Source organism: Cherax quadricarinatus, chromosome 20 (genome assembly GCF_038502225.1).
Source record: "Cherax quadricarinatus isolate ZL_2023a chromosome 20, ASM3850222v1, whole genome shotgun sequence".
Lineage (NCBI taxonomy): Eukaryota > Metazoa > Arthropoda > Malacostraca > Decapoda > Parastacidae > Cherax > Cherax quadricarinatus.
In genome coordinates, this window is record NC_091311.1 from 7,151,830 (window position 1) to 7,174,087 (window position 22,258).

General features: G+C 44.6%; 2 protein-coding genes across 2 annotated transcripts in view; one reads left to right on the forward strand and one right to left on the reverse strand.

The window, feature by feature from the left end:
* LOC128699890 (low-density lipoprotein receptor-related protein 4) overlaps nucleotides 1-22,258 on the reverse strand; it is an 846,819-nt gene that overhangs the window by 228,622 nt on the left and 595,939 nt on the right. The gene's annotated exons all lie outside the window — the stretch shown is intronic.
* Nucleotides 6,616-22,258, forward strand: part of LOC128699880 (uncharacterized) — a 42,983-nt gene continuing 27,340 nt past the window's right edge. The window contains exon 1 of the mRNA XM_053792699.2: nucleotides 6,616-6,641. The gene's annotated coding sequence lies outside the window, so the exon portion shown is untranslated. The remainder of the gene's footprint in view (nucleotides 6,642-22,258) is intronic.

Sequence of the window (22,258 nt, forward strand, 5' to 3'; positions counted from 1 at the left end):
GACTTAACATTAAGATCGACAACACTCTAATTGCCAGACATAACGAGGGCAAATTCCTTGGCCTATACTTCGACAACAACCTAAATTTCAGCACCCATATCCAACACATAACAAAAAAAGTACCCAAAACGGTGAGGATCCTCTCCAAGATACGATACTACGTACCGCAAACTGCCCTTCTCACACTATACCATTCACTTATATATCCATACCTCACCTATGCTATCTGTGCTTGGGGTTCAACTGCAGCAACACACCTAAAGCCAATAATAACCCAACAAAATGCCGCAGTAAGAATAATCACTAAATCCCATCCCTGGCAACACCCCCCCCCCACTCTTCATAGATCTAAACTTACTCACTGTTCAGAACATCCACACTTACTACTGTGCAATCTATATCTACAGGACCTTAAATTCCAATATTAACCTTAACCTAAAATGCTTTCTTGATAGTTGTGACAGGATCCACAGGCATAACACCAGACACAAACATCTCTATGACATTCCCCGTGTTCGACTAAACCTTTACAAAAATTCAGTGTATTTCAAAGGCCCTAAAATCTGGAACGCCCTACCTGAAAACTCTAGAACTGCAGACACATTCATCACTTTCAAAACTACAGTTAAAAAACATCTTATCTCCCTGATCCACCCCGAAACTAACTACATGATAACCACCTGGTGGTTCACAATTACACTCACTTACCCACTGACTATAAACCCAGAAATACTAATCTTAATCTTAAAATAATAAATCCTAACTAGTCATAACTTTGCCTATGATACTCCAATATAGACACCTTATATTGTGCCAAAACAAAAGCATTCACATTGCTAAACTCACAAATTATGATGTAGTCACTTAGCCTTAATACCATAATCTGTAAGGGTTTAATGTTAAGAATTAATCTAAGTCTGCTCGAAATGCCTAGCCATGCTAGGTGTCCTAGTGGCCCCCTCTGTAATTAGTATTTTGTAACATGTAAACCACACAATACCCAAAGCCTGTAAACCCCACATTGTAACCCTTATAGAGAATAAACTTGAATTGAATTGAATTGAATTGAATTACAGAAATGCTACCGTTGTATGTGTGCCCTTGTTGACACTTGTCGTAACTGTGACTTCATGAAGCGTGTGTAACCTGTTGTTAAAGGTTCTCATCGATGGACACTTGGCCTGTTTCGAGTGGTGTGTTAGTTACCATTTGTCGTGTAATTGTTGTGTACACTTGGCCAGCTGTTGTGTGTGTAGGTATGTCTACTAACCTAGTTGAGGTTGTGTGGGGGTTGACTCCAGTTCTTGATCCCTCCCCACAATTATTTACGAGCAATCACCCTCATTTCCTATACTCGTGGGCATTATAACATCTCGCCTTCAAAGTGTCTACCACTATTCTAAACTTCCTCTTCCACTCTGCTCTGTATCTTAACATCTCTCAGACTACGCTTTGGTCAGTGGTTACGTGTGGTCATACCTGTCCTAAGCTCTCTGGGAGTTAGCGTGGGGTGTTACCAAGCACCATGGCTTGTTGTAGTGTTTCAGAATCTCATGTTAAAATGTTGAAGAAGGAGGTTCTACTTCTTCAGGAGGAAAATAGGAGGCTGGGAGTGAGTGTGAGATGGGTGGAGCTGGTAAAGAGGAAATGGCCACCAGCTTTGAGAGTGGCAGCTGCAAGTGGTTCACAGCTCAGGAAGAAGGAAGATAAGGAGGGTTAATAGAGAAGATGTAAAGGTAGGAAATCGATTCCCTGTTCTCCAGGACAAGTGCACTTCAGTGGTTAGTGAGGTTAAAGATATCACTGACTCCCCGGCTAATCAAGGTAAGAATATTCTAATTGTAGGAGATTCTCAGGTAAGATATATGAACTGTGCTTTCAGTAACAGAGATAGGAAGGTCAGACAGAGGGTGTGCCTCCCAGAAGCAGCTTGGATAACGTTATGTCAGGTAATGGGAACAAGCACATTATCTGTTTTAGTGCTGAGGGTAATGACATTGGGAAGGGCAGGAGACAGGAGTTACTGGATAAGTACAGGTCAGCCATAGAAGTAGTCAGGTCTAAGGGAGGAATCCCAATCATATGTAGCATCTTGCCTAGAAAGGGAGTGGGCAATGAATGGATGTCTAGGGCAACTGGTATAAATTGCTGGATAGACAGGTACTGCAAGGCACTTGCAATCCCATTCATTGATGACTCGGACAAATTCTATGGCAAACGTGACATGTATGCAAGGGATGGGGTTCATCTCTCTGGGGCTGGAGTGGTTGCATTAGCCAATTCGATTGAGGGGGTAATTGATGACTTGTCTAGGACTTTAAACTGATAGATTATAGAGGTATAGGCGTTTGTGGGAAACAACCAGGCTACAGTATTAGGGTTGTAAACAGTAGATATTACCAGGATACCTCAGGAATATGTTTAGAAGACAATATTCAAAATAAAGTTGCTTGTAAAGGCAAAGCAATTGATCAATAAACAGAGATAGTAGAAGGCAATGAGTGACTAGCTCCCTTAAGGTTTACTATATAAATAGTAGAAGTCTAAGAACTATGATAGATGAGCTAAGATTACTTGCAAGTGCAGGTAATATAGATATTACTGCTATAACAGAGACATGGCTCACCCTGAAAGATGAAGAAATGCCACACTGATAGGGTCAACAGGAAGGGTGGTGGTGTGGCGATGTATGTCAGAGATAATTTAAATTGTTGTCTTAGACAGGATATAAGATTAGAAACATCAGACACAGAATCTGTTTGGCTACAGTTTCTCGAGGGTCGTGACAAATTAATTTTGGGTGTGATTCATAGGCCCCCAAACCTTGACAGGGAGTGCGGTAAGCTGTTATGGGACGAAATTCATAAGGCATCTAGATATGAAAATGTAATAATGGGAGATTTTAACTTTAGACAAATTGATTGGAACAATGTGACAGGAAATCTTGAGTCTAATAACTTTCTTGATACGGTTCAGGAATGCTTTTTAAAACAGTTTGTGACAGAACCAACTAGAGGAAACAAACTCCTTGACTTGGTTGTTGCCAACAAAGAATCACTCATTAATAATCTTGAGGTTAATGATGAGCTTGGGGAAAGCAATCGCAAATCACTTAGTTTCAATATATCATGGAGTTACCCGGATAACTGCAATCAAATCTCTGTCCCAGACTTCCGCTTGGCCGATTTCATGGGACTGAAAAATTACCTGGGTGAGCTAAATTGGGATGACCTGACTATTGGTCAGGTAGGTGGTCTTTGTTGCCAATATGACGTTTTTCAGAGCATAGTTCTAGCTGCCCAGACAACTTTTGTTCTGAATAGGGAAATTAGATCCAACAAAAATGATCCCAAATGGATGAACAATAAAGAGGCATATATAGGCGTATCAAAAGAGGGGATGGGCAGTTAAGAAATTAATATATTCAACTAAAGAGAGAAATAAAGAAAAGGAATAAGAAAAGTAAAAAGAGATTATGAGGTTAAGCTCGCAAGGAATTCGAAGACTAACCCAAAAGGGTTCTTTCAGGTATTCAGAAGTAAGATTAGGGATAAGACGGGCCCACTTAATTAAGAACAACTCAGGTTAGATCCATGACAGTGATAAGCATATGTGTGAAATTTTCGATACTTACTTCCTCTCAGTTTTTACCCAGGAAAATACCAGCGAAATTCCTGATATAATAGATTATGTAGAACAGGACGATAATAAACTATGCACGATTGCAGCAACTAGTGACATGGTCCTCAGACAAATAGAGAAATTAAAACCTAACAAATCCCCAGGTCCTGATGAACTGTTTGCAAGGGTATTAAAGGAATGTCAAGAGGAACTTAGCATACCTTTGGCTAATCTTTTTAACATATCACTACAAACTGGCATAGCGCCTGATAAGTGGAAAATGGCAAATGTAATACCTATTAACAAGGCAGGTGACAGGTCCTTAGCTTTAAACTATAGACCAAAAAGCCTTACCTCCATAGTGGAAAAATTTATGGAATCAATAATTGCCGAGGCAATTTGTAGTCATCTTGAAAGGCATAAATTGATTAATGAATCTCAGCACAGTTTTACAAAGGGTCGTTCCTGTCTTACGAATTTACTAACTTTCTTCACTAAGGTGTTTGAGGAGGTAGATCATGGTAATGAATATGATATTGTGTATATGGACTTCAGTAAGGCTTTTGATAGAGTTCCATTGATGAAACTTAAGGCACACGGAATAGCAGGAGAATTTTTTCCTGAGTAGAGGCATGGTTGACGAATAGGCAGCAGAGGGTTTGCATAAATGGGGAGAAAGCAGAATGGGGGCACGTCACAAGCGGTGTTCCACAGGGGTCAGTGTTGGGCCCCTTGTTGTTCACAATCTACATAAACGACATAGATGAGGGAATAAATAGTGACATAAGCAAATTTGCTGATGACACCAAATTAGGCCGTCCAATTCATTCTAATGAGGACATTAGAGCACTCCAGGATGATTTGAATTAACTGATGCAGTGGTCGGAGAAGTGGCAGATGCAATTTAATATAGACAAATGATGGACAGGAAAATAACTATGCCACATATAAACTAAATAATGTAGATCTTAATATCACGGATTGCTAAAAGGATTTAGGAGTTCTGGTTAGCAGTAATCTAAAAAAAGACAACAGTGCATTAGTGTTCGCAATAAAGCTAACAGAATCCTTGGCCTCATAGCAAGAAGAATAAATAATAGAAGTTCTCAGGTTATTCTTCAACTCTATATATCTTTGGTTAGGCATCATTTAGATTATGCTGCACAGTTCTGGTCACTGTATTACAGAATGGATATAAATGCTCTGGAAAGCGTATAAAGGAGGATGACAAAGTTGATCCCATGTATCAGAAATCTTCCCTATGAGGATAGACTGAGGCCCTGAATCTGCACTCTCTAGAAAGGCGTAGAATTAGGGATGATATGATTGAGGTGTACAAATGGAAAGCAGGAATTAATAAAGGGGATGTAAGTAACGCGCTAAAAATATCTAACACAGAGAGGACTCGCAGCAATGGCTTTAAATTGGAAAAATTCAGATTCAGGAAGGATATATGAAAGCACTGGTTTGGTAATAGAGTTGTGGATGAATGGAACAAACTCCCGAGTTCCATCATAGACGCTAAGACGTTATGTAGTTTTAAAAATAGGTTGGATAAATACATGAGTGGGTGTGGGTGGGTGTGAATTGGACCTAACTAGCTTGTGCTACTAGCTCGGATGCAGTGCTCCTCCCTTAAGTGACGTGTCTGACCACACTAGGTCAAGGCATTGGCTTAACATGACTCAAGAAATCGTAATGACACGATTGCAAATAAACCATACCCCCGGCCGGGATTGAACCCGCGGTCATAGAATCTCAAAACTCCAGCCCGTCGCGTTAGCCACTAGACCAGCTAGCCACAATAAGATTCATCCAACTAGGTATATTTCTACACCATTGGAAAGTTAGCACAGGCACTTCTGTGACCACAAATGCAAGTTTTTACAGACGAATCTCCAGCTAGCGTGGCCGTGACGAACTCTAGCTCAAGTCCCTTCACTGCCGTCAACATGACTCAAGAAATCGTAATGACACGATTGCAAATAAACCATACCCCCACGTCACGGCCACGCTAGCTGGAGATTCGTCTGTAAAAACTTGCATTTGTGGTCACAGAGGTGCCTGTGCTAACCTTCCTATGGTGTAGAAATATACCTAGTTGGATGAATCTTATTGTGGCTAGCTGGTCTAGTGGCTAACGCGACGGGCTGGAGTTTTGAGACTCTATGACCGCGGGTTCAATCCCGGCCGGGGGTATGGTTCATTGGCTTAAACTAGTGTGAGAATTGGACCTGCCTCGCATAGGCCAGTAGGCCTGTTGCAGTGTTCCTTCTTTCTTATATACTTATATAACACAGACACACGTGGAATATTAAGAGACTTGTTAAAATGAGTTTCTCTCCTCAGGAGCTTACAGTAATAGTTACTGGTGAGCGAAACGTATCTTCATAAAAACATCTTAACCTTGCATATATGTCTATTCTATATATTTTTTTCGGTGTTATAAGTCTTGTGTGATGCAACTCAAACTGGGGTAACACTTCCTGACACCTGTATGACTTGTCGTTATTTACTAATTATAGCGAGTGTTACGGCCCCTTCCTAGCATTAATTCTTCATATTGATCTACCTCGGAATTAGTCTCGTAGAGAATTACAAAGCTCTATCTAGTTTCTATATTCGTTTGTTCAAGCGAAGGCTCACTGCTGGTGCTGGGTACTCTGTGATAGAGCTGATTTGCGTTGATACAGAGTCCTTCAAGACTCTTTGGTGGGATATTTGAGTCTTATTTTATGGTCGCCAGATTGGTTGCTCCAACACTAATGGTCAGCTGATGTACGTTTCCAGCGATATGCTCAACAGTGACCCACAACAGTGACCCACAACAGTGACCCACAACAGTGACCCACAACAGTGACCCACAACAGTAACCCATCACTGAACGACCATACAGCAGAGAAACTGACCAACAATCTCAAGAGCTACCGAGCATGCGCCAGGGTCAAGGTGAAACACATATATAAAGGCTGGCGTGGCCGGAACCTCACACACTCTTCTCTACACTCTTGTCTAGTCAGGTAAGACCACGCCTCACTGCGGATCTAGAGCCCAGCAAAACTATTACCACAGTGTTTGTTATTAGTGAAGTTCGAATTTACAAGTAGTGGCGCTTTATCATCAGTAAACAGGACAGTTCCTCTTGATGCAGATTCGTATCAGCTGCTGCTGGTACCGGTGCAGAAAGGTATCAGTGTTGCAGGAACCGCTAGATTAACGGTGTTAAGCTAGCGGTTAAGCAACCGCTGGAGCACCAGCCTAGGTGTTCCATCCGATTAGGGAAAGAAGTACTCATATTTTCGTGTCAAAGGATTTAACTAACAGGGGATTGTGGTGAGAAATGTTCATCAGTAACCTGGAATAGTGTGATGAATTAGGCATTTGTTTCAACACTTCCATGTCTTTATTGTGGAAACGTTTCGCCAGCCAGTGACTTCCTCAGTCAAGTACAGAGAGGAATGCTTTAAGATCCAAAAGTTTGAGGTAAGCAGTCCCTCAGCCTAGAGTTAATGAACCATTTATCTACAAACTTTGAATACATGAGGAGCAGCCAAAAACATTTTAGGCTTTTGACAGTGAAAAACATTTCAGATGTATATAAATGGTTCAGAGAACCGACAAGTTGTTAGGTAAGACACATATGCAACAGTTAGGTATCTTTATTTCGAAACGTTTCGCCTACACAGTAGGCTTCTTCAGTCGAGTACAGAAAAGTTGATAGAAGCAGAAGAGACTTGAAGACGATGTAATCAGTCCATCACCCTTAAAGTTTTGAGGTGGTCAGTCCCTCAGTCTGGAGAAGATTATTGTTCCATAGTCTGAAACAATATGTTTCATACCATGGAACAATGCTCTTCTCCAGACTGAGGGACTGACCACCTCAAAACTTTAAGGGTGATGGACTGATTACATCGTCTTCAAGTCTCTTCTGCTTCTATCAACTTTTCTGTACTCGACTGAAGAAGCCTACTGTGTAGGCGAAACGTTTCGAAATAAAGATACCTAACTGTTGCATATGTGTCTTACCTAACAACCTGTCGGTATTTTATACCAATTTAATGTTCAACCGACAAGTTGATGACTTAGACACATGGTCAACATTTGGGAATCTTTATCGAGGAAATCGTTCTCTACATAGTGGCTTCATCAGTCCTACATAAAGAAGAATAGTGAAGATCAGAAGGAGTTTGAGGTAATCAGTCCCTCAGCCTTGAGTCGATGTAATCAGTCCATCAATCATGAAGAGAATACAGCATATGTGCGAAGAAGTGGCTAATATACTGTAGAGAGGTGAGGTAGCAATCGTACGTGGCATCACAGTGGATAAATCAACATATCTATAGGCATAACCTATTTCCACATGTGGATTTGTCCACTGTGATATCCCTACGACTGCTTCACCTCGCCTGTCTACAGTACATAAGCAACTTCGTGCATATGCTGTATTCTTTTCAAGACTGATGGACTGATTACATCGACGCTAGACTGAGGGACTGATTACATCGACGCTAGACTGAGGGACTGATTACATCGACGCTAGACTGAGGGACTGATTACATCGACGCTAGGCTGAGGGACTGATTACATCGACGCTAGGCTGAGGGACTGATTACATCGACGCTAGGCTGAGGGACTGATTACATCGACGCTAGGCTGAGGGACTGATTACATCGACGCTAGGCTGAGGGACTGATTACATCGACGCTAGGCTGAGGGACTGATTACATCGACGCTAGGCTGAGGGACTGATTACATCGACGCTAGGCTGAGGGACTGATTACATCGACGCTAGGCTGAGGGACTGATTACATCGACGCTAGGCTGAGGGACTGATTACATCGACGCTAGACTGAGGGACTGATTACATCGACGCTAGGCTGAGGGACTGATTACATCGACGCTAGGCTGAGGGACTGATTACATCGACGCTAGGCTGAGGGACTGATTACATCGACGCTAGGCTGAGGGACTGATTACATCGACGCTAGGCTGAGGGACTGATTACATCGACGCTAGGCTGAGGGACTGATTACATCGACGCTAGACTGAGGGACTGATTACATCGACGCAAGGCTGAGGGACTGATTACATCGACGCTAGGCTGAGGGACTGATTACATCGACGCAAGGCTGAGGGACTGATTACATCGACGCAAGGCTGAGGGGCTGATTACATCGACGCTAGGCTGAGGGACTGATTACATCGACGCTAGGCTGAAGGACTGATTACATCGACGCAAGGCTGAGGGACTGATTACATCGACACAAGGCTAAGGGACTGATTACATCGACGCTAGACTGAGGGACTGATTACATCGACGCAAGGCTGAGGGACTGATTACATCGACGCTAGGCTGAGGGACTGATTACATCGACGCTAGGCTGAGGGACTGATTACATCGACGCTAGGCTGAGGGACTGATTACATCGACGCTAGGCTGAGGGACTGATTACTTCGATGGAAGGCTGAGGGACTGATTACATCGACGCTAGACTGAGGGGCTGATTACATCAACGCTAGACTGAGGGACTGATTACATCGACGCTAGACTGAGGGACTGATTACATCGACGCTAGACTGAGGGACTGATTACATCGACGCTAGACTGAGGGACTGATTACATCGACGCTAGACTGAGGGACTGATTACATCGACGCTAGACTGAGGGACTGATTACATCGATGCTAGACTGAGGGACTGATTACATCGACGCTAGACTGAGGGACTGATTACATCGACGCTAGACTGAGGGACTGATTACATCGACGCTAGACTGAGGGACTGATTACATCGACGCTAGACTGAGGGACTGATTACATCGACGCTAGACTGAGGGACTGATTACATCGACGCTAGACTGAGGGACTGATTACATCGACGCTAGACTGAGGGACTGATTACATCGACGCTAGGCTGAGGGACTGATTACATCGACGCTAGGCTGAGGGACTGATTACATCGACGCTAGACTGAGGGACTGATTACATCGACGCTAGACTGAGGGACTGATTACATCGACGCTACACTGAGGGACTGATTACATCGACGCTAGACTGAGGGACTGATTACATCGACGCTAGACTGAGGGACTGATTACATCGACGCTAGACTGAGGGACTGATTACATCGACGCTAGACTGAGGGACTGATTACATCGACGCTAGACTGAGGGACTGATTACATCGACGCTAGACTGAGGGACTGATTACATCGACGCTAGAATGAGGGACTGATTACATCGACGCTACACTGAGGGACTGATTACATCGACGCTACACTGAGGGACTGATTACATCGACGCTAGACTGAGGGACTGATTACATCGACGCTAGACTGAGGGACTGATTACATCGACGCTAGACTGAGGGACTGATTACATCGACGCTAGACTGAGGGACTGATTACATCGACGCTAGACTGAGGGACTGATTACATCGACGCTAGACTGAGGGACTGATTACATCGACGCTAGACTGAGGGACTGATTACATCGACGCTAGACTGAGGGACTGATTACATCGACGCTAGACTGAGGGACTGATTACATCGACGCTAGACTGAGGGACTGATTACATCGACGCTAGACTGAGGGACTGATTACATCGACGCTAGACTGAGGGACTGATTACATCGACGCAAGACTGAGGGACTGATTACATCGACGCTAGACTGAGGGACTGATTACATCGACGCTAGACTGAGGGACTGATTACATCGACGCTAGACTGAGGGACTGATTACATCGACGCTAGACTGAGGGACTGATTACATCGACGCTACACTGAGGGACTGATTACATCGACGCAAGACTGAGGGACTGATTACATCGACGCTAGACTGAGGGACTGATTACATCGACGCTAGACTGAGGGACTGATTACATCGACGCTAGAATGAGGGACTGATTACATCGACGCTACACTGAGGGACTGATTACATCGACGCTACACTGAGGGACTGATTACATCGACGCTAGACTGAGGGACTGATTACATCGACGCTAGACTGAGGGACTGATTACATCGACGCTAGACTGAGGGACTGATTACATCGACGCTAGACTGAGGGACTGATTACATCGACGCTAGACTGAGGGACTGATTACATCGACGCTAGACTGAGGGACTGATTACATCGACGCTAGACTGAGGGACTGATTACATCGACGCTAGACTGAGGGACTGATTACATCGACGCTAGACTGAGGGACTGATTACATCGACGCTAGACTGAGGGACTGATTACATCGACGCTAGACTGAGGGACTGATTACATCGACGCTAGACTGAGGGACTGATTACATCGACGCAAGACTGAGGGACTGATTACATCGACGCTAGACTGAGGGACTGATTACATCGACGCTAGACTGAGGGACTGATTACATCGACGCTAGACTGAGGGACTGATTACATCGACGCTACACTGAGGGACTGATTACATCGACGCTACACTGAGGGACTGATTACATCGACGCTAGACTGAGGGACTGATTACATCGACGCTAGACTGAGGGACTGATTACATCGACGCTAGACTGAGGGACTGATTACATCGACGCTAGACTGAGGGACTGATTACATCGACGCTAGACTGAGGGACTGATTACATCGACGCTAGACTGAGGGACTGATTACATCGACGCTAGGCTGAGGGACTGATTACATCGACGCTAGGCTGAGGGACTGATTACATCGACGCTAGACTGAGGGACTGATTACATCGACGCTAGACTGAGGGACTGATTACATCGACGCTAGACTGAGGGACTGATTACATCGACGCTAGACTGAGGGACTGATTACATCGACGCTAGACTGAGGGACTGATTACATCGACGCTAGACTGAGGGACTGATTACATCGACGCTAGACTGAGGGACTGATTACATCGACGCTACACTGAGGGACTGATTACATCGACGCTAGACTGAGGGACTGATTACATCGACGCTAGACTGAGGGACTGATTACATCGACGCTAGACTGAGGGACTGATTACATCGACGCTAGACTGAGGGACTGATTACATCGACGCTAGACTGAGGGACTGATTACATCGACGCTAGGCTGAGGGACTGATTACATCGACGCTAGACTGAGGGACTGATTACATCGACGCTAGACTGAGGGACTGATTACATCGACGCTAGACTGAGGGACTGATTACATCGACGCTAGACTGAGGGACTGATTACATCGACGCTAGACTGAGGGACTGATTACATCGACGCTAGACTGAGGGACTGATTACATCGACGCTAGACTGAGGGACTGATTACATCGACGCTAGACTGAGGGACTGATTACATCGACGCTAGACTGAGGGACTGAATACATCGACGCTAGACTGAGGGACTGATTACATCGACGCTAGACTGAGGGACTGATTACATCGACGCTAGACTGAGGGACTGATTACATCGACGCTAGACTGAGGGACTGATTACATCGACGCTAGACTGAGGGACTGATTACATCGACGCTAGACTGAGGGACTGATTACATCGACGCTAGACTGAGGGACTGATTGCATCGACGCTAGACTGAGGGACTGATTACATCGACGCTAGGCTGAGGGACTGATCACATCGACGCTAGACTGAGGGACTGATTACATCGACGCTAGACTGAGGGACTGATTACATCGACGCTAGACTGAGGGACTGATTACATCGACGCTAGACTGAGGGACTGATTACATCGACGCTAGACTGAGGGACTGATTACATCGACGCTAGACTGAGGGACTGATTACATCGACGCTAGACTGAGGGACTGATTACATCGACGCTAGACTGAGGGACTGATTACATCGACGCTAGACTGAGGGACTGATTACATCGACGCTAGACTGAGGGACTGATTACATCGACGCTAGACTGAGGGACTGATTACATCGACGCTAGACTGAGGGACTGATTACATCGACGCTAGACTGAGGGACTGATTACATTGATGCTAGACTGAGGGACTGATTACATCGACGCTAGACTGAGGGACTGATTACATCGACGCTAGACTGAGGGACTGATTACATCGACGCTAGGCTGAGGGACTGATTACATCGACGCTAGACTGAGGGACTGATTACATCGACGCTAGGCTGAGGGACTGATTACATCGACGCTAGGCTGAGGGACTGATTACATCGACGCTAGACTGATGGACTGATTACATCGACGCTAGACTGAGGGACTGATTACATCGACGCTAGACTGAGGGACTGATTACATCGACGCTAGACTGAGGGACTGATTACATCGACGCTAGGCTGAGGGACTGATTACATCGACGCTAGACTGAGGGACTGATTACGTCGACGCTAGGCTGAGGGACTGATTACATCGACGCTAGGCTGAGGGACTGATTACATCGACGCTAGGCTGAGGGACTGATTACATCGACGCTAGACTGAGGGACTGATTACGTCGACGCTAGGCTGAGGGACTGATTACATCGACGCTAGGCTGAGGGACTGATTAAATCGACGCTAGGCTGAGGGACTGATTACATCGACGCTAGACTGAGGGACTGATTACGTCGACGCTAGGCTGAGGGACTGATTACATCGACGCTAGGCTGAGGGACTGATTACATCGACGCTAGACTGATGGACTGATTACATCGACGCTAGACTGAGGGACTGATTACATCAAACTCCTGATCATTATTATTCTTTTTTGTATAGGACGTATAAAGCCACTGTGGGGGCGAAACGTTTCCTCGATAAAGATACCCAAGTTTTGAACATGTGTTTAATTTATCAGGATGACGGATATAATGAAAGCCCTGGTAGTGAAGCCTAGATTCAGAAACAAATATAATTCATTAGGTTTCCTCAGCGGAAACCTCTGGACCGATTACTATTAAACTGCGGAGGATAACATAGGAAAGTCAGCGTAACCTATTATTTCTGTGGTCCTAAGGGCCGATCCCAGGGTGAGACCCACAACAGTCAATTATTTTCAGGGTATTTACTGCTAAGTGAGGAGGAGGCGAGCCTAGAGCGTAACCACTGAGCTACGACGTACCTACTTACGACGTACCTACTTACGAGGTACCTACTTAAGATGTATCTACATACGACGTACCTACTTACGACGTACCTACTTACGGCGTACCTACTTACGGCGTACCTACTTGCGACGTACCTACTTGCGACGTACCTACTTACGACACACCTACTTACGACGTACCTACTTACGACAGTAGTCTACGTTTTCTAAATTTTAAGACACATGGACCAATCCCTGTTGGCTAAGGAACACAAACATTGGAATACTGAACACGAGCTGTGCAATATTCACCCTTGAACCTTCACTGTAGATTGATAGACATCCGCTCTGAGATACGGAACACGCTTTATTGGGTTCAGAATAGCCATTAGGGTTCTGTCAAATGCCTGTCATTACTGATAATCCTGGGTGTGGGTCCAGGGATCCCAGACACTGAGGGAGGTGTTCAGGGCCCCAGAACACAGAGGTGTGAGCAGTACGAATACTGACCTGACGTGAACCTTCTGTAAGCAATGATCTACTTGTTACTAGAGACTGGGTTGTTACTAGGGGCTAGGTTGTTACTAGGGGCTAGGTTGTTCCTAGGAGCTGAGTTGTTACTAGGGGCTGGGTTGCTACTAGGGGTTGGGCTGTTACTAGGGGCTGAGTTGTTACTAGGGGCTGGGTTGTTACTAGGGGCTGGGTTGTTACCAGTGATTTAGCCACATCATCAGCGTGTAGTCCCCACACACTCACTATCCTTCTCAGGTACACTTAAGGTTTTCTCCAAGACGAATGAGTGTACTCACCTAATTGTACTCACCTAATTGTGGTTGCAGAGGTCGAGACTCAGCTCCTGGGGCCTCCTCTTCAGTGTTCGCTACTAGGTCCACTCTCTGCTCCATGAGCTTTATCATACCTCGTCTTAAAGTCATGTATGGTTTCTGCCTCCATTACCTCACTTGCTAGGCTATTCCACTTTCTGACAACTCTGTGACTGAAGAAGTACTTCCTAACATCTCTTTGACTCGTCTGTGTCTTCAACTTCCAACTGTGACCCCTAGTTTCTGTGTCCCCACTCTGGGACATCCTGTCTCTGTCCATCTTATCTATTCCACGCAGTGTTTTGTATGTCGTTATCATGTCTCCCCTGATCCTCCTACTCCTCCAGTGTCGTCAGGCCGATTTCCCTCAACCTTTTTTCGTAGGACATTTCCCTCAGCTCTGGAACTAACATTGTTGCAAACCTTTGCACTTTCTCTAATTTCTTGACGTGCTTGACCAGGTGTGGGTTCCAAACTGGTGCTGCATACTCTAGTATGGGCCTGACGTACACAGTGTAAAGAGTCTTGAATGATTCCTTACTAAGGTGTCGGAACGCAGGTTTGCCAGGCGCCCATATGCTGCAGCAGTTATCTGGTTGATGTGTGCTTCCGGAGACATGCTCGGTGTTATGGTCACCCCAAATCTTTCTCCCTGAGTGAGGTTTGCAGTCGTTGGCCACCAAGCCTATACTCTTTCTTTGGTCTTCTTTGCCCTTCTCCGATCTTCACGACTTTGCATTTGACGGGGTTGAATTCGAGAAGCCAGTTGCTGGACCAGGTGTCCAGCCTATCCAGGTCTCTTTGAAGTCCTGCCTGATCCTCATCTGATTTAATTCTCCTCATTAACTTCACATCATCTGCGAACAGGGACACTTCTGAGTTTAACCCTGCAGTCATGTCATTCACATATACCAGAAATAGCACCGACCCCTGTGGGACCCCGCTTGTCACAGGTGCCCACTGTGATACCTCATCACATACCATGACTCATTGGACTTCCTCTCAGGTATTCTCTGATCCATTGCAATGCAATTTCTGCTATACGCACCTGATCCTCTAGCACCTGCACTAATCTCCTGTGAGGAACTGTGTCGAAGGCCTTCTTGCAGTCCAAGAAGATGCAATCAACCCACCCTTCTCTCTCGTGTTTGACTTCAGTAGGTTTGTGACACAGGATTTGCCTTCCATATATCCGTGCTGGTTGGCGTTTATACTCTTGTTCCGTTCCAGGTGCTCCACCACTCTCCTCCTGATAATCTTCTCTATGACTTTGCATACTATACAAGTCAGTGACACTGGTCTATAGTTTAGTGCCTCTTTTCTGTCTCCTTTTTTTAAATATTGGTACTACATTTGCAGTCTTCCATACCTCAGGAAGTAGCCCAGTTTCAAGGGATGTGTTGAAGATTGTGGTTAGTGGCACACACAGCATTTCTGCTCCCTCTCTAAGGACCCACATGGAGATGTTGTCTTGTCCCATTGCCTTTGAGGTATCAAGATCCCTTAGTAGCTTCTTCACTTCCTCCTCAGTTATGTGTATGTCAACCAACACTTGTTGGTATATTCCTTGTCGGTGTCCCCCCCTCTGTCCTGTCCACCGAGAGGCCTTCCTGTCTCTACTGTAAATACTTCCTTAAATCTCATATTGAGCTCCTCACATACCTCCTGATCGTTTCTGGTGAGTTCCTCATCTTCTTCCCTCAGCCTGATCACCTGGTCTTTGACTGTTGTCTTCCTTCTAATGTGGCTATATACAGTTTCGGGTCAGACTTGACTTTTGATGTTATGTCGTTTTTTTTTTTTTTTTTTTTTTTTTTTTTTTTTTTTTTTTTACACATGGTTTGACAAGGTTAAGGATCCCTAGCTTTATTGACAAGCTATTTACAGGTTAAGGATTCCTAACTTTATTGATAAGCTAAGAGCTGTTACCTACATCAGCTCATTTGAAAGCATTTTTATTGTTATGAGACATACAAGTAGGGAACAGGATGAAGTTGGAGCCATCTGTGGGCCAGCATTTTCATTTGATCAACTGACGTTATCTCGTTGACATCATTATGCTGAACGAATGTGTTCCATACTCGAGTCATCCTGGGTATGTATGATCTCAGATGGAGTGATGTTCTGGAGAAGGGTACAGCCAGAGTGAAGTTGCTGCTTTCTGCCCGTCTTGTGGCATAAAAGCTTGTTTCGCGCTGTCCTCGAAGTGGATCCAAGTGTGGTATTTTGACAATATTGGCCTTGTACATAACAGTAAGGCCACCCACATCCCTCCTATGTTGAAGGCTCTGCTGAAATGACAGATCCATCCAGGATGGGTCCAGGCGAGAGATGAGACGTCTTGCTCTGTTCTCTACTCTGTCAAGCAGTCGCAGATGAGAGGGGGGACAGGCAAACCAAGAAAGTGGAGCATACTCAAGGTGTGAGCGTACTTGTGCCTCGTACAGTATCTTGCAACCCCTACTGTCAAGCAGATGCGAGATACGGCGAAGTGCTGTAAGCTTCCTGGCTGCCTTGTTTGCAAGATTTACAACATGGTTCTTCATGGTTAGTTTGGAGTCAAATTTCACCCCAAGGATATCAACTTCTTCTCCAGGTGCCAACATCCTCCCATTCATCCTTACTACTGCACCAGCATTACCATCATGGTGCCTAGAGACGATCATCATTTGCGTTTTCTCAGGTGCAAATGTTACTTGCCATCTATTTCCCCAAGCTGATATAGCTCTCAGCTGGTGATTGATGTAGCTTAGAGCAGCTGGCATTTCTTCTCTTGGATAAGTGAATGTCAGTGTACAGTCGTCTGCATATGCATGTGATTCTGGGATGAGATGAAGAAGGTCGTTGAAGTAGACATTCCATAACAGTGGACCCAGCACACTTCCTTGTGGAACGCTTGCCCCAATAGGATGTCTTGCTGATTCCGTTCCATTGAGGACTACACTTAGAGATCTACCATGAAGGTAATCACTGAGGAGACATAGCATAGAGCCTGCAATTCCCAGTGCTTGAAGTTTTGCTAAGAGGCCCTGGTGCCACACCCGGTCGAAAGCGCCAGCAATGTCCAGTGCTACCACACAGCTGACTTTGGATTCATCCAGTGACTGGTGCCACTTAGTGGAGATGTTTAACAACAGATCAGCAGCAGAGTAACCTTTCCTGAAGCCATATTGACGATCACAAAGTAGTGAGTGGTAGTCAAAAAAATCTGTCATTTGTCTTGAGATTATTGTCTCAAGGATCTTACCAGTGATTGACAGGAGTGACACTGGTCTGTAGTTGCTGATTTCTGCTCTGCTCTTCTTTTTGTGAACAGGGACTACATTTGCCTCTTTCCATGGAGAGGGCCATTTGCACTGTACTAGGCAGTGCTGAAAGATGCGAGTTAGAGGTGCTGCTAGCTGGTCTGCACATCTTCTCAACAATCTTGGGCTCAACTTGTCTGGGCCCACAGCCTTTTCGAACTGTCGCTGGGCCTCCCTCCTTATCTGTTCATACTCGTTTCTGGCTATTCGACTAATATCTTTATTTTCCTGGTCCTTTGCCTCCTGTACCTTTTCCATTCTCTAGTGCACTTAGTTTTTGCCTCCCTACACCTTCGGGTAAACCAAGGACTCGCTTTGGTCTTCCCATTATTTCTGTTACCCTTGGGAACAAACCTTTCCTCTGCCTCCTTGCATTTTGTTGTTACGTATTCCATCATTTTATTTACTGACTTTCCTGCCAGTTCGTTGTCCCATTGAACCTCCTGCAGGAAGTTCCTCATACCTTTTTAGCCCCTCCTTTTATAGTTTGGTTTTTCCCATCCAACTCCTGTTACCCTCTCCACTTATAACTCTATGTATTCAGAACACAGAACCATGTGATCACTAGCTCCAAGGAGCCTTTTATATGTGATGTCCTCAATGTCTGAACTGCTTAGGGTGAACACAAGGTCCAGTCTTGCTGGTTCATCCTCCCTTCTCTCTCTGGTAGTGTCCTTAACATGTTGATGCATGAGGTTTTCCAGCACCATATCCATCATCTTGGCTCTCCATAATTCGGGACCCCCGTGTGGTTCCAGGTTATCCCAGTCGATTTCCCTGTGGTTGAAATCACCCATAACCAGTAACTTGGCTCTGCTCGAGTGAGCTCTTCTTGCCACCTCGGCTAGTGTGTCAACCATTCCTCTGTTTCTCTCATCATATTGCTCTCTTGGCCTCCTGCAGTTCTGTGGTGGATTATACATAACTGCAATGACTACCTTATGTTCCCCAGACTGTGTGTGTGTGTGTACGTGTGTGTACGTGTGTGTAATTGTGTGTACTTGTATGTATTTATGTGTACGTGTGTGTGTGTGTGTGTGTGTGTGTGTGTGTGTGTGTGTGTGTGTGTGTGTGTGTGTGCGCGTGTGTGTATATGTGTGTGTACGTGTGTGCGCGCGCGTGTACTCACCTAGTTGAGGTTGCAGGGGTCGAGTTCTAGCTCCTGGCCCCGCCTCTTCACTGGTCGCTACTAGGTCACTCTCCTTGAACCGTGAGCTTTATCATACCTCTGCTTAAAGCTATGTATGGATCCTGCTTCCACTACATCGCTTCCCAAACTATTCCACTTCCTGACCACTCTGTGATTGAAGAAATACTCCCTAACATCCCTGTGATTCATCTGTGTCTTCAACTTCCAAATGTGTCCCCTTGTTGCTGTGTCCCATCTCTTGAACATTCTGTCTTTGTCCACCTTGTCAATTCCTCTCAGTATTTTGTATGTCGTTATCAAGTCCCCCCTATCTCTTCTGCCCTCCAGTGTCGTCAGGTCAGTGTGTGTGTACGTGTGTGTACCTGTCTGTACGTACTCACCTATTTGTGGTTGCAGGGGTCGAGTCCTAGCTCCTGGCCCCGTGTGTGTGTGTGTGTGTGTGCACGAGTGTGTGTGTGTGTTACGAACATAGTCAGTTGGTCCCTGAGTTATAGTGCTTTTCGTAACAAAAACTTAGTACGTCTAGGTACTCACTTCAGAGGAAAAGGAATTTTCTTAGTTTCTATTTAATTTATTAATAATCATAATAATCACTTAAATTCACCTTCTCATATTTTGCACTATGAGTAGAATACTTTTACAATTCCTCATTAAAACAACACAGTACTGGGTTTAGTATTTACAAATGGCTCTGAGTGAGTCACGAAATATTAGTATAGGCACATGCACAGGCGTTGCCTAAAAACTCTAACACATTAATAGATTTCTTATGATAGGGTTCACTTTACAATAAGTCCTCATACACTACAGAGGCTTGCTCACTTGGCTTCACTTTCTCTAAGAGCTTCTCAACCGCCTTCTCCAACCGAGATAAGTCTTAGCAGTAAGCTCCCGAAAATTCCTGGGATTTTCTAGGGAGGCAAATGGTGGTTTAGAGGTGGATACTTCCCTCGACCCTTCCTGGTCCAAAGGAAGGTATGAACTGAACTCTGAGGCTTTACCAGCCCACTTTGTCTCGGTCGGAACAGGGGTTGAGCAGCTCAAAACACCTACTGGTGCTTGGCCAGGTCACCAGCAGTTGGCACTAATTAAACGACCTACCTAAATACAAAGCTAAGTAATACGACCAGATAATATTATAAAGCCGAGTAAATCCATTTTAGCTACTAATGGAATTACTCCTGAATATAATATTAAGTGAAATAGCAAAAATAACATGTAAAAGTATACCATTGTGATAAGAAACAGTACTTGAAATGAACAAAAGGGTGTAACAGTGTGTGTGTGTGTGTGTGTGTGCACGAGTGTGTGTGTGTGTGTGTGTATGTACGTGTGTGTGTGTACGCGTACGTATGCTGAATACTTGTTGAGAGATATAAATCCCACATGTAGACAGAAACTAGAAAACAAAATTCATTTTGATCTCCGTCTACGGTCCTCATCAGCCGGAACACTGACACCAGCCGGAACACTGACACCAGCCGGAACACTGACACCAGTCGGAACACTGACACCAGCCGGAACACTGACACCAGCCGGAACACTGACACCAGCCGGAACACTAACATCCATAACATAATACATAACGTGCAGTGACCTGATGATCAGCACAGTTTAGGTAAACTGTTATGTCAGTAATGACACTTAAAGAATATTACAGAATGAATGTTCATCGCGTAAAATATTTCAGAAATTTCCGCTATGTTGACAAACCAAAATACATTTTCTGGCACGTTATTCTTTCCTCAAATAATTTGGGTTTAATATATGTCTCGGGTCACTGAGTTGTCAGTCTTCAAGTTTATTATGACAAGTAATTATGTGAAGGTTGAGTTGCATCTCATGTGTCTGAGTCTGAGATACCAGGGCCTTGTATATGTTGCATCTGATGAGTTTGAGATACCAGAGCCTTGTATATGTTGCATCTGATGAGTTTGAGATACCAGAGCCTTGTATATGTTGCATCTGATGAGTTTGAGATACCAGGGCCTTGTATATGTTGCATCTGATGAGTTTGAGATACCAGTGCCTTGTATATGTTGCATCTGATGAGTTTGAGATACCAGGGTCTTGTATATGTTGCATCTGATGAGTTTGAGATACCAGTGCCTTGTATATGTTGCATCTGATGAGTTTGAGATACCAAGGTCTTGTATATGTTGCATCTGATGAGTTTGAGATACCAGTGCCTTGTATATGTTGCATCTGATGAGTTTGAGATACCAGAGCCTTGTATATGTTGCATCTGATGAGTTTGAGATACCAGAGCCTTGTATATGTTGCATCTGATGAGTTTGAGATACCAGAGCCTTGTATATGTTGCATCTGATGAGTTTGAGATACCAGGGCCTTGTATATGTTGCATCTGATGAGTTTGAGATACCAGGGCCTTGTATATGTTGCATCTGATGAGTTTGAGATACCAGGGCCTTGTATATGTTGCATCTGATGAGTTTGAGATACCAGGGCCTTGTATATGTTGCATCTGATGAGTTTGAGATACCAGAGCCTTGTATATGTTGCATCTGATGAGTTTGAGATACCAGGGCCTTGTATATGTTGCATCTGATGAGTTTGAGATACCAGAGCCTTGTATATGTTGCATCTGATGAGTTTGAGATACCAGGGCCTTGTATATGTTGCATCTGATGAGTTTGAGATATCAGAGCCTTGTATATGTTGCATCTGATGAGTTTGAGATACCAGGGCCTTGTATATGTTGCATCTGATGAGTTTGAGATACCAGGGCCTTGTATATGTTGCATCTGATGAGTTTGAGATACCAGGGTCTTGTATATGTTGCATCTGATGAGTTTGAGATACCAGGGTCTTGTATATGTTGCATCTGATGAGTTTGAGATACCAGGGCCTTGTATATGTTGCATCTGATGAGTTTGAGATACCAGTGCCTTGTATATGTTGCATCTGATGAGTTTGAGATACCAGGGTCTTGTATATGTTGCATCTGATGAGTTTGAGATACCAGTGCCTTGTATATGTTGCATCTGATGAGTTTGAGATACCAAGGCCTTGTATATGTTGCATCTGATGAGTTTGAGATACCAGGGCCTTGTATATGTTGCATCTGATGAGTTTGAGATACCAGGGCCTTGTATATGTTGCATCTGATGAGTTTGAGATACCAGGGTCTTGTATATGTTGCATCTGATGAGTTTGAGATACCAGTGCCTTGTATATGTTGCATCTGATGAGTTTGAGATACCAAGGTCTTGTATATGTTGCATCTGATGAGTTTGAGATACCAGAGCCTTGTATATGTTGCATCTGATGAGTTTGAGATACCAGAGCCTTGTATATGTTGCATCTGATGAGTTTGAGATACCAGAGCCTTGTATATGTT